At 47.2% G+C, this 14,041-nt stretch overlaps 1 protein-coding gene across 5 annotated transcripts in view; it reads right to left on the bottom strand.

Annotated features, from left to right (window-relative positions):
* LOC135525683 (disheveled-associated activator of morphogenesis 1-like) overlaps positions 1 to 14,041 on the bottom strand; it is a 93,381-nt gene that overhangs the window by 55,548 nt on the left and 23,792 nt on the right. The gene's annotated exons all lie outside the window — the stretch shown is intronic.

The following is a 14,041-nucleotide window of genomic DNA, read 5'->3' as shown; positions in this document are numbered from 1 at the left end:
GGTCAGCGTCAGTAAATACACACAGGTCAGCGTCAATAAAGACACACAGGTCAGCGTCATTAAATACACACAGGTCAGCGTCAGTAAAGACACACAGGTCAGCGTCAGTAAAGACACACAGGTCAGCGTCAGTAAAGATACACAGGTCAGCGTCAGTAAAGACACACAGGTCAGCGTCAGTAAATACACACAGGTCAGCGTCAGTAAAGACACACAGGTCAGCGTCAGTAAAGACACACAGGTCAGCGTCAGTAAATACACACAGGTCAGCGTCAGTAAAGACACACAGGTCAGCGTCAGTAAATACACACAGGTCAGCGTCAGTAAATACACACAGGTCAGCGTCAGTAAAGACACACAGGTCAGCGTCAGTAAAGATACACAGGTCAGCGTCAGTAAAGACACACAGGTCAGCGTCAGTAAAGACACACAGGTCAGCGTCAGTAAAGACACACAGGTCAGCGACAGTAAATACACACACACACAGTTCAGCGTCAGTAAAGACACACAGGTCAGCGTCAGTAAAAACACACAGGTCAGCGTCAGTAAATACACACAGGTCAGCGTCAGTAAAGACACACAGGTCAGCGTCAGTAAATACACACAGGTCAGCGTCAGTAAAGACACACACAGGTCAGCGTCAGTAAAGACACACAGGTCAGCGTCAGTAAAGACACACAGGTCAGCGTCAGTAAAGATACACACACAGGTCAGCGTCAGTAAAGACACACAGGTCAGCGTCAGTAAAGACACACAGGTCAGCGTCAGTAAAGACACACAGGTCAGCGTCAGTAAAGACACACACACAGGTCAGCGTCAGTAAAGACACACACACAGGTCAGCGTCAGTAAAGACACACAGGTCAGCGTCAGTAAAGACACACACAGGTCAGCGTCAGTAAAGACACACACACAGGTCAGCGTCAGTAAAGACACACACACAGGTCAGCGTCAGTAAAGATACACAGGTCAGCGTCAGTAAAGACACACAGGTCAGCGTCAGTAAAGACACACACAGGTCAGCGTCAGTAAAGACACACACAGGTCAGGGTCAGTAAAGACACACAGGTCAGCGTCAGTAAAGACACACAGGTCTGTGTCAGTAAAGACACACACACAGGTCAGCGTCAGTAAAGACACACAGGTCAGCGTCAGTAAAGACACACAGGTCAGCGTCAGTAAAGACACACAGGTCAGCGTCAGTAAAGACACACAGGTCAGCGTCAGTAAAGATACACAGGTCAGCGTCAGTAAAGACACACAGGTCAGCGTCAGTAAAGACACACACAGGTCAGCGTCAGTAAAGACACACAGGTCAGCGTCAGTAAAGACACACACACAGGTCAGCGTCAGTAAAGACACACAGGTCAGCGTCAGTAAAGACACACAGGTCAGCGTCAGTAAAGATACACAGGTCAGCGTCAGTAAAGACACACAGGTCAGCGTCAGTAAAGACACACAGGTCAGCGTCAGTAAAGACGCACAGGTCAGCGTCAGTAAATACACACAGGTCAGCGCCAGTAAAGACACACAGGTCAGCGTCAGTAAAGACACACAGGTCAGCGTCAGTAAATACACACAGGTCAGCGTCAGTAAATACACACAGGTCAGCGTCAGTAAAGACACACAGGTCAGCGTCAGTAAAGACACACACAGGTCAGGGTCAGTAAAGACACACACAGGTCAGCGTCAGTAAAGACACACAGGTCAGCGACAGTAAAGACACACACACACAGGTCAGCGTCAGTAAATACACACACACACAGGTCAGCGTCAGTAAAGACACACAGGTCAGCGTCAGAAAAGACACACAGGTCAGCGACAGTAAAGACACACACACACAGGTCAGCATCAGTAAATACACACACACACAGGTCAGCGTCAGTAAAGACACACAGGTCAGCGTCAGCAAATACACACACACACAGGTCAGCGTCAGTAAATACACACAGGTCAGCGTCAGTAAATACACACACACACACAGGTCAGCGTCAGTAAAGACACACAGGTCAGCGTCAGTAAATACACACACACACAGGTCAGCGTCAGTAAATACACACAGGTCAGCGTCAGTAAATACACACACACACAGGTCAGCGTCAGTAAATACACACACACAAAGGTCAGCGTCAGTAAATACACACACACACAGGTCAGCGTCAATAAATACACACACACACACAGGTCAGCATCAGTAAATACACACAGGTCAGCGTCAGTAAATACACACACACACAGGTCAGCGTCAGTAAATACACACACACACAGGTCAGCGTCAGTAAATACACACACACACAGGTCAGCGTCAGTAAATACACACAGGTCAGCGTCAGTAAATACACACACACACAGGTCAGCGTCAGTAAATACACACACACACAGGTCAGCGTCAGTAAATACACACAGGTCAGCGTCAGTAAATACACACAGGTCAGCGTCAGTAAATACACACACACACAGGTCAGCGTCAGTAAATACACGCAGGTCTGCGTCAGTAAATACACACACACACAGGTCAGCGTCAGTAAAGACACACAGGTCTGCGCCAGTAAAGATACACAGGTCAGCCTCAGTAAAGACACACAGGTCAGCGTCAGTAAAGACACACAGGTCAGCGTCAGTAAAGACACACAGGTCAGCGTCAGTAAAGACACACAGGTCTACGTCAGTAAATACACACAGGTCAGCGTCAGTAAAGACACACAGGTCAGCGTCAGTAAAGATACACAGGTCAGCGTCAGTAAAGATACACAGGTCAGCGTCAGTAAAGACACACAGGTCAGCGTCAGTAAAGACACACAGGTCAGCGTCAGTAAAGACACACAGGTCTGCGTCAGTAAAGACACACAGGTCAGCGTCAGTAAAGACACACACACAGGTCAGCGTCAGTAAATACACACAGGTCAGCGTCAGTAAAGACACACAGGTCAGCGTCAGTAAAGATACACAGGTCAGCGTCAGTAAAGACACACAGGTCAGCGTCAGTAAAGATACACAGGTCAGCGTCAGTAAAGACACACAGGTCAGCGTCAGTAAAGACACACAGGTCAGCGTCAGTAAAGATACACAGGTCAGCGTCAGTAAAGACACACAGGTCAGCGTCAGTAAAGACACACAGGTCAGCGTCAGTAAATACACACAGGACAGCGTCAGTAAAGACACACAGGTCAGCGTCAGTAAAGACACACAGGTCAGCGTCAGTAAAGATACACAGGTCAGCGTCAGTAAAGACACACAGGTCATCGTCAGTAAAAACACACAGGTCATCGTCAGTAAATACACACAGGTCAGCGTCAGTAAAGACACACAGGTCAGCGTCAGTAAATACACACAGGTCAGCGTCAGTAAATACACACAGGTCAGCGTCAGTAAAGACACACAGGTCAGCGTCAGTAAAGATACACAGGTCAGCGTCAGTAAAGACACACAGGTCAGCGTCAGTAAAGACACACAGGTCAGCGTCAGTAAAGATACACAGGTCAGCGTCAGTAAAGACACACAGGTCAGCGTCAGTAAAGACACACAGGTCAGCGTCAGTAAAGATACACAGGTCAGCGTCAGTAAAGACACACAGGTCAGCGTCAGTAAATACACACAGGTCAGCGTCAGTAAAGACACACAGGTCAGCGTCAGTAAAGACACACAGGTCAGCGTCAGTAAATACACACAGGTCAGCGTCAGTAAAGACACACAGGTCAGCGTCAGTAAATACACACAGGTCAGCGTCAGTAAATACACACAGGTCAGCGTCAGTAAAGACACACAGGTCAGCGTCAGTAAAGATACACAGGTCAGCGTCAGTAAAGACACAGAGGTCAGCGACAGTAAATACACACACACACAGTTCAGCGTCAGTAAAGACACACAGGTCAGCGACAGTAAATACACACACACACAGTTCAGCGTCAGTAAAGACACACAGGTCAGCGTCAGTAAAAACACACAGGTCAGTGTCAGTAAATACACACAGGTCAGCGTCAGTAAAGACACACAGGTTAGCGTCAGTAAATACACACAGGTCAGCGTCAGTAAAGACACACACAGGTCAGCGTCAGTAAAGACACACAGGTCAGCGTCAGTAAAGACACACAGGTCAGCGTCAGTAAAGATACACACACAGGTCAGCGTCAGTAAAGACACACAGGTCAGCGTCAGTAAAGACACACAGGTCAGCGTCAGTAAAGACACACAGGTCAGCGTCAGTAAAGACACACACACAGGTCAGCGTCAGTAAAGACACACACACAGGTCAGCGTCAGTAAAGACACACAGGTCAGCGTCAGTAAAGACACACACACAGGTCAGCGTCAGTAAAGACACACACACAGGTCAGCGTCAGTAAAGACACACACACAGGTCAGCGTCAGTAAAGATACACAGGTCAGCGTCAGTAAAGACACACAGGTCAGCGTCAGTAAAGACACACACAGGTCAGCGTCAGTAAAGACACACACAGGTCAGGGTCAGTAAAGACACACAGGTCAGCGTCAGTAAAGACACACAGGTCTGTGTCAGTAAAGACACACACACAGGTCAGCGTCAGTAAAGACACACAGGTCAGCGTCAGTAAAGACACACAGGTCAGCGTCAGTAAAGACACACAGGTCAGCGTCAGTAAAGATACACAGGTCAGCGTCAGTAAAGACACACAGGTCAGCGTCAGTAAAGACACACACAGGTCAGCGTCAGTAAAGACACACAGGTCAGCGTCAGTAAAGACACACACACAGGTCAGCGTCAGTAAAGACACACAGGTCAGCGTCAGTAAAGACACACAGGTCAGCGTCAGTAAAGATACACAGGTCAGCGTCAGTAAAGACACACAGGTCAGCGTCAGTAAAGACACACAGGTCAGCGTCAGTAAAGACGCACAGGTCAGCGTCAGTAAATACACACAGGTCAGCGCCAGTAAAGACACACAGGTCAGCGTCAGTAAAGACACACAGGTCAGCGTCAGTAAAGACACACAGGTAAGCGTCAGTAAATACACACAGGTCAGCGTCAGTAAAGACACACAGGTCAGCGTCAGTAAAGACACACACAGGTCAGGGTCAGTAAAGACACACACAGGTCAGCGTCAGTAAAGACACACAGGTCAGCGACAGTAAAGACACACACACACAGGTCAGCGTCAGTAAATACACACACACACAGGTCAGCGTCAGTAAAGACACACAGGTCAGCGTCAGTAAAGACACACAGGTCAGCGACAGTAAAGACACACAGGTCAGCGTCAGCAAATACACACACACACAGGTCAGCGTCAGTAAATACACACAGGTCAGCGTCAGTAAATACACACACACACAGGTCAGCGTCAGTAAAGACACACAGGTCAGCGTCAGTAAATACACACAGGTCAGCGTCAGTAAATACACACACACACACAGGTCAGCGTCAGTAAATACACACACACACAGGTCAGCGTCAGTAAATACACACAGGTCAGCGTCAGTAAATACACACACACACAGGTCAGCGTCAGTAAATACACACACACACAGGTCAGCGTCAGTAAATACACACAGGTCAGCGTCAGTAAATACACACAGGTCAGCGTCAGTAAATACACACACACACAGGTCAGCGTCAGTAAATACACACACACACAGGTCAGCGTCAGTAAAGACGCACAGGTCAGCGTCAGTAAATACACACAGGTCAGCGCCAGTAAAGACACACAGGTCAGCGTCAGTAAAGACACACAGGTCAGCGTCAGTAAAGACACACAGGTAAGCGTCAGTAAATACACACAGGTCAGCGTCAGTAAAGACACACAGGTCAGCGTCAGTAAAGACACACACAGGTCAGGGTCAGTAAAGACACACAGGTCAGCGACAGTAAAGACACACACACACAGGTCAGCGTCAGTAAATACACACACACACAGGTCAGCGTCAGTAAAGACACACAGGTCAGCGTCAGTAAAGACACACAGGTCAGCGACAGTAAAGACACACACACACAGGTCAGCATCAGTAAATACACACACACACAGGTCAGCGTCAGTAAAGACACACAGGTCAGCGTCAGCAAATACACACACACACAGGTCAGCGTCAGTAAATACACACAGGTCAGCGTCAGTAAATACACACACACACAGGTCAGCGTCAGTAAAGACACACAGGTCAGCGTCAGTAAATACACACACACACAGGTCAGCGTCAGTAAATACACACAGGTCAGCGTCAGTAAATACACACACACACAGGTCAGCGTCAGTAAATACACACAGGTCAGCGTCAGTAAATACACACAGGTCAGCGTCAGTAAATACACACACACACAGGTCAGCGTCAGTAAATACACACAGGTCAGCGTCAGTAAAGACACACAGGTCAGCGTCAGTAAATACACACAGGTCAGCGTCAGTAAAGACACACAGGTCAGCGTCAGTAAATACACACAGGTCAGCGTCAGTAAAGACACACAGGTCAGCGTCAGTAAAGACACACAGGTCTGCGCCAGTAAAGATACACAGGTCAGCGTCAGTAAAGACACACAGGTCAGCCTCAGTAAAGACACACAGGTCAGCGTCAGTAAAGACACACAGGTCAGCGTCAGTAAAGACACACAGGTCAGCGTCAGTAAAGACACACAGGTCAGCGTCAGTAAAGACACACAGGTCTGCGTCAGTAAATACACACAGGTCAGCGTCAGTAAAGACACACAGGTCAGCGTCAGTAAAGACACACAGGTCAGCGTCAGTAAAGATACACAGGTCAGCGTCAGTAAAGACACACAGGTCAGCGTCAGTAAAGACACACAGGTCAGCGTCAGTAAAGACACACAGGTCTGCGTCTGCGTCAGTAAAGACACACAGGTCAGCGTCAGTAAAGACACACACACAGGTCAGCGTCAGTAAATACACACAGGTCAGCGTCAGTAAAGACACACAGGTCAGCGTCAGTAAAGATACACAGGTCAGCGTCAGTAAAGACACACAGGTCAGCGTCAGTAAAGATACACAGGTCAGCGTCAGTAAAGACACACAGGTCAGCGTCAGTAAAGACACACAGGTCAGCGTCAGTAAAGATACACAGGTCAGCGTCAGTAAAGACACACAGGTCAGCGTCAGTAAAGACACACAGGTCAGCGTCAGTAAATACACACAGGTCAGCGTCAGTAAAGACACACAGGTCAGCGTCAGTAAAGACACACAGGTCAGCGTCAGTAAAGATACACAGGTCAGCGTCAGTAAAGACACACAGGTCAGCGTCAGTAAAAACACACAGGTCAGCGTCAGTAAATACACACAGGTCAGCGTCAGTAAAGACACACAGGTCAGCGTCAGTAAAGACACACAGGTCAGCGTCAGTAAATACACACAGGTCAGCGTCAGTAAAGACACACAGGTCAGCGTCAGTAAATACACACAGGTCAGCGTCAGTAAATACACACAGGTCAGCGTCAGTAAAGACACACAGGTCAGCGTCAGTAAAGATACACAGGTCAGCGTCAGTAAAGACACACAGGTCAGCGTCAGTAAAGACACACAGGTCAGCGTCAGTAAATACACACAGGTCAGCGTCAGTAAAGACACACAGGTCAGCGTCAGTAAAGACACACAGGTCAGCGTCAGTAAAGACACACAGGTCAGCGTCAGTAAAGACACACAGGTCAGCGTCAGTAAAGACACACAGGTCAGCGTCAGTAAAGACACACAGGTCAGCGTCAGTAAAGACACACAGGTCAGCGTCAGTAAAGACACACAGGTCAGCGTCAGTAAAGACACACAGGTCAGCGTCAGTAAAGATACACAGGTCAGCGTCAGTAAAGACACACAGGTCAGCGTCAGTAAAGACACACAGGTCAGCGTCAGTAAATACACACAGGTCAGCGTCAGTAAAGACACACAGGTCAGCGTCAGTAAATACACACAGGTCAGCGTCAGTAAAGACACACAGGTCAGCGTCAGTAAAGACACACAGGTCAGCGTCAGTAAAGATACACAGGTCAGCGTCAGTAAAGACACACAGGTCAGCGTCAGTAAATACACACAGGTCAGCGTCAGTAAAGATACACAGGTCAGCGTCAGTAAATACACACAGGTCAGCGTCAGTAAAGACACACAGGTCAGCGTCAGTAAAGACACACAGGTCAGCGTCAGTAAAGACACACAGGTCAGCGTCAGTAAAGACACACAGGTCAGCGTCAGTAAAGACACACAGGTCAGCGTCAGTAAAGACACACAGGTCAGCGTCAGTAAAGACACACAGGTCAGCGTCAGTAAAGACACACAGGTCAGCGTCAGTAAAGATACACAGGTCAGCGTCAGTAAAGACACACAGGTCAGCGTCAGTAAAGACACACAGGTCAGCGTCAGTAAAGACACACAGGTCTGCGTCTGCGTCAGTAAAGACACACAGGTCAGCGTCAGTAAAGACACACACACAGGTCAGCGTCAGTAAATACACACAGGTCAGCGTCAGTAAAGACACACAGGTCAGCGTCAGTAAAGATACACAGGTCAGCGTCAGTAAAGACACACAGGTCAGCGTCAGTAAAGATACACAGGTCAGCGTCAGTAAAGACACACAGGTCAGCGTCAGTAAAGACACACAGGTCAGCGTCAGTAAAGATACACAGGTCAGCGTCAGTAAAGACACACAGGTCAGCGTCAGTAAAGACACACAGGTCAGCGTCAGTAAATACACACAGGTCAGCGTCAGTAAAGACACACAGGTCAGCGTCAGTAAAGACACACAGGTCAGCGTCAGTAAAGATACACAGGTCAGCGTCAGTAAAGACACACAGGTCAGCGTCAGTAAAAACACACAGGTCAGCGTCAGTAAATACACACAGGTCAGCGTCAGTAAAGACACACAGGTCAGCGTCAGTAAAGACACACAGGTCAGCGTCAGTAAATACACACAGGTCAGCGTCAGTAAAGACACACAGGTCAGCGTCAGTAAATACACACAGGTCAGCGTCAGTAAATACACACAGGTCAGCGTCAGTAAAGACACACAGGTCAGCGTCAGTAAAGATACACAGGTCAGCGTCAGTAAAGACACACAGGTCAGCGTCAGTAAAGACACACAGGTCAGCGTCAGTAAATACACACAGGTCAGCGTCAGTAAAGACACACAGGTCAGCGTCAGTAAAGACACACAGGTCAGCGTCAGTAAAGACACACAGGTCAGCGTCAGTAAAGACACACAGGTCAGCGTCAGTAAAGACACACAGGTCAGCGTCAGTAAAGACACACAGGTCAGCGTCAGTAAAGACACACAGGTCAGCGTCAGTAAAGACACACAGGTCAGCGTCAGTAAAGACACACAGGTCAGCGTCAGTAAAGATACACAGGTCAGCGTCAGTAAAGACACACAGGTCAGCGTCAGTAAAAACACACAGGTCAGCGTCAGTAAATACACACAGGTCAGCATCAGTAAAGACACACAGGTCAGCGTCAGTAAAGACACACAGGTCAGCGTCAGTAAAGACACACAGGTCAGCGTCAGTAAATACACACAGGTCAGCGTCAGTAAAGACACACAGGTCAGCGTCAGTAAATACACACAGGTCAGCGTCAGTAAAGACACACAGGTCAGCGTCAGTAAAGACACACAGGTCAGCGTCAGTAAAGATACACAGGTCAGCGTCAGTAAAGACACACAGGTCAGCGTCAGTAAAGACACACAGGTCAGCGTCAGTAAAGACACACAGGTCAGCGTCAGTAAAGACACACAGGTCAGCGTCAGTAAATACACACAGGTCAGCGTCAGTAAATACACACAGGTCAGCGTCAGTAAAGACACACAGGTCAGCGTCAGTAAAGACACACAGGTCAGCGTCAGTAAAGATACACAGGTCAGCGTCAGTAAAGACACACAGGTCAGCGTCAGTAAAGACACACAGGTCAGCGTCAGTAAATACACACAGGTCAGCGTCAGTAAAGACACACAGGTCAGCGTCAGTAAAGACACACAGGTCAGCGTCAGTAAAGATACACAGGTCAGCGTCAGTAAAGACACACAGGTCAGCGTCAGTAAATACACACAGGTCAGCGTCAGTAAATACACACAGGTCAGCGTCAGTAAAGACACACAGGTCAGCGTCAGTAAAGACACACAGGTCAGCGTCAGTAAAGATACACAGGTCAGCGTCAGTAAAGACACACAGGTCAGCGTCAGTAAAGACACACAGGTCAGCGTCAGTAAAGACACACAGGTCAGCGTCAGTAAATACACACAGGTCAGCGTCAGTAAAGACACACAGGTCAGCGTCAGTAAATACACACAGGTCAGCGTCAGTAAAGACACACAGGTCAGCGTCAGTAAAGACACACAGGTCAGCGTCAGTAAAGATACACAGGTCAGCGTCAGTAAAGACACACAGGTCAGCGTCAGTAAAGACACACAGGTCAGCGTCAGTAAAGACACACAGGTCAGCGTCAGTAAAGATACACAGGTCAGCGTCAGTAAAGACACACAGGTCAGCGTCAGTAAAGACACACAGGTCAGCGTCAGTAAAGACACACAGGTCAGCGTCAGTAAAGATACACAGGTCAGCGTCAGTAAAGACACACAGGTCAGCGTCAGTAAAGACACACAGGTCAGCGTCAGTAAAGACACACAGGTCAGCGTCAGTAAAGATACACAGGTCAGCGTCAGTAAAGACACACAGGTCAGCGTCAGTAAAGATACACAGGTCAGCGTCAGTAAAGATACACAGGTCAGCGTCAGTAAAGACACACAGGTCAGCGTCAGTAAAGACACACAGGTCAGCGTCAGTAAAGACACACAGGTCAGCGTCAGTAAAGATACACAGGTCAGCGTCAGTAAAGATACACAGGTCAGCGTCAGTAAAGATACACAGGTCAGCGTCAGTAAAGACACACAGGTCAGCGTCAGTAAAGATACACAGGTCAGCGTCAGTAAAGATACACAGGTCAGCGTCAGTAAAGATACACAGGTCAGCGTCAGTAAAGACACACAGGTCAGCGTCAGTAAAGACACACAGGTCAGCGTCAGTAAAGATACACAGGTCAGCGTCAGTAAAGACACACAGGTCAGCGTCAGTAAAGACACACAGGTCAGCGTCAGTAAAGACACACAGGTCAGCGTCAGTAAAGACACACAGGTCAGGGTCAGTAAAGACACACAGGTCAGCGTCAGTAAAGACACACAGGTCAGCGTCAGTAAAGACACACAGGTCAGCGTCAGTAAAGACACACAGGTCAGCGTCAGTAAAGACACACAGGTCAGCGTCAGTAAAGACACACAGGTCAGCGTCAGTAAAGACACACAGGTCAGCGTCAGTAAAGCAATACTCTCTGAAGCATCAGACAGTGTGTTTTTCCTCTTCTTTTATCAAAGACAAAGAACAAAGAGCCAGACTGGGGATATTTAATATCTTCCATTTCAAAGAGCAGCTTGTAATAATCAGGATGCTGTTAGCAATACTAACTGATGTTCTTCTGTTTATTATCTAATTTCTTTAGGTTTCTCTTTCGTCGAGACATGACAGAGGGAATATACTGTACATACATATACTGTACATACATATACTGTACATACATATACTGTACATACATATGATGCACTCAGAGAACATTCTGGAGAGAGTGAGATTGAGAGATTTTAAAGCCTACGTTTGCATGCTGAGCTTTACATTAATTCCCTTCACCCATGATGCACTACTTTTTAATTCCCCCCACTCCTCCTTTAACACACACAGGCACATACAGTACATTACACACTCCATCAACATGTGGTGTGCCTCACTCCCTCCGAAAAACTGAGACAGTGAGCCTCAGAGCCACACCTGTTCTGGTTGTTGTACCGAGGTGAGTCAGCAGGGGAAAACAGGGTGTGTGCAGTGCCCCAGGTTGTTTCACGTGGCTTCACTCATTCACACCCACACATGTTCCTACTGTAACAGTCCAGGTGATTATCCAGTACCAGCTGCAAAACACACGGCCACTGAGCTGACCTGAGAGAGTCCATTGCAATTTGAGCAATTCTAAGAAATTGAATTGAAATGGTATTGGTCCCAAACCTGATCCAAATATGTCTTGTGATTTGACTGGTATTGCTGATGCCTATGACAGATCTCTAATTAACAATGATTATAACAAACATTATTACTAGGCTATTATAGTGTAGTATTGCATGGATTACTGAAAGGAAGTTTGAGAGAAAACCTAAAACAATGTTTGAACAAATACAACTCACGATGTGCAGAATCAGATTAAGTGATAATCTTGAGAACCCAAAGTGTACTTCAACTTTAGACAACATACCAGGCTGATTGTTGCCCTTAAAGCAAAACCCGATACGCTCAACATGTTCAAGAAGTAATTGTTGGATTCTACGTAGCTAGAGCTTTTTACACATATTGGATCCAGATGTCCAGAAGGGCCATGAGTTGCGCTGCAACCCCTCACATGAATCTGAGAACATCTGGCAATTAAAAGACCTGAACAATCGCAGGATGTTCGTGGTCTTTATTGGTCTACTGACAGGCAGTACAGTTTGATATTGTCTCCAGAGCTCAGCTGAGACAAACGTCTGATTGCTGAACACACAACAGTAAAGATGACTCACTCTCTCTCTCTCTGTTATTGCTCACCATTGGGGATTCTGATAAAAGCAGACACTTAGGGAAACATACTGTTCACAGTAGTTCCCCTATCTGATTATTTTAAATGTTTTTAGCTGAATGATTGGATTGCATTGTGCACTGGCAGTATGGGTCTGGTTTCCTGGACCAAGATGAAGCCTATTCCTGCACTTTCAAGGGAGTTGATTTGCCATTAAACTAGAACCAGGAAATTGGCTTTTGATGGCAGCTCGAAGACAAATTCAATGCTCCATGAACAGCAGAATAGGGCTACAGAGAGACAGGGAAATGAGCAGCAACATGGGAGGCCTACAGACAATGAAGGGGAGAAAGGAAAGACAGCCCAGTGGTCAGTTAGAGATGATGTAGTTTAGTCCAGTCATTAGAGACAGACTTTAAAACAGATGTTGAACAACCTGCTGCTGCTTGTCCATCTGCTGGGCCAAACCTACAGATACAGATACCGTCAGATATAGGTTACAGAGAGCTGGTAGTCCCATCCACCAAACTACCAGGTGTGAAAAAGGGAAGGTACTCAGGGGGTATGCTAATTTGGTATAGAGCAGACCTAACCCACTCCATTAAAATAATCAAAACAGGAACATTTTACATTTGGCTAGAAATTCAAAGGGAAATGATCTTAACAGAGAATAATGTCCTCCTGTGTGCTTCCTATATCCCCCCACTAGAATCCCCATACTTTAATGAAGACAGCTTCTCCATCCTGGACGGGGAAATCAGTCATTTCCAGGCCCAGGGACATGTACTAGTCTGTGGCGACCTAAATGCCAGAACCGGACAAGAACCCAACACCCTCAGCACACAGGGGGACAAACACCTGCTAGCAGGTGACAGCATTCCCTCCCCCATAAGCCCCCCTAGGCACAATTATGACAACATAACCAACAAAAACGGGTCACAACTACTGCAGCTCTGTCGCACGCTGGGTATGTACATAGTCAATGGTAGGCTTCGAGGGGACTCCTATGGTAGGTACACCTATAGCTCATCTCTTGGCAGTAGTACTGTAGACTACTTTATCACTGACCTCAACCCAGAGTCTCTCAGAGCTTTCTCAGTCAGCCCACTGACACCCATATCAGACCACAGCAAAATCACAGTCTACTTGAACAGAGCAATACTCAATCATGAGGCATCAAAGTCAACGGAACTGAGTAACATTAAGAAATGCTATAGATGGAAGGAATGCAGTTTGGAAACCTACCAAAAAACAATTAGGCAACAACAAATTCAATCCCTTTTAGACAATTTCCTGGGTAAAACGTTCCACTGTAATAGTGAAGGTGTAAACTTGGCAGTAGAAAATCTTAACAGTATCCCTATCAAATCTAAAAAATCTCAAATAGAAAACCAAAGAAAATGAACAAGAACGGCAAATGGTTTGATGAAGAATGCAAAAATCTAAGAAAGAAATTGAGAAACCTGTCCAACCAAAAACATAGAGACCCGGA

The sequence above is a fragment of the Oncorhynchus masou genome, chromosome 32 (genome assembly GCF_036934945.1).
Source record: "Oncorhynchus masou masou isolate Uvic2021 chromosome 32, UVic_Omas_1.1, whole genome shotgun sequence".
NCBI classification, from domain to species: Eukaryota; Metazoa; Chordata; class Actinopteri; order Salmoniformes; family Salmonidae; genus Oncorhynchus; species Oncorhynchus masou.
The sequence above is the reverse complement of the archived record's forward strand: the minus strand, read 5'-3'. Positions and strand labels throughout refer to the sequence as shown.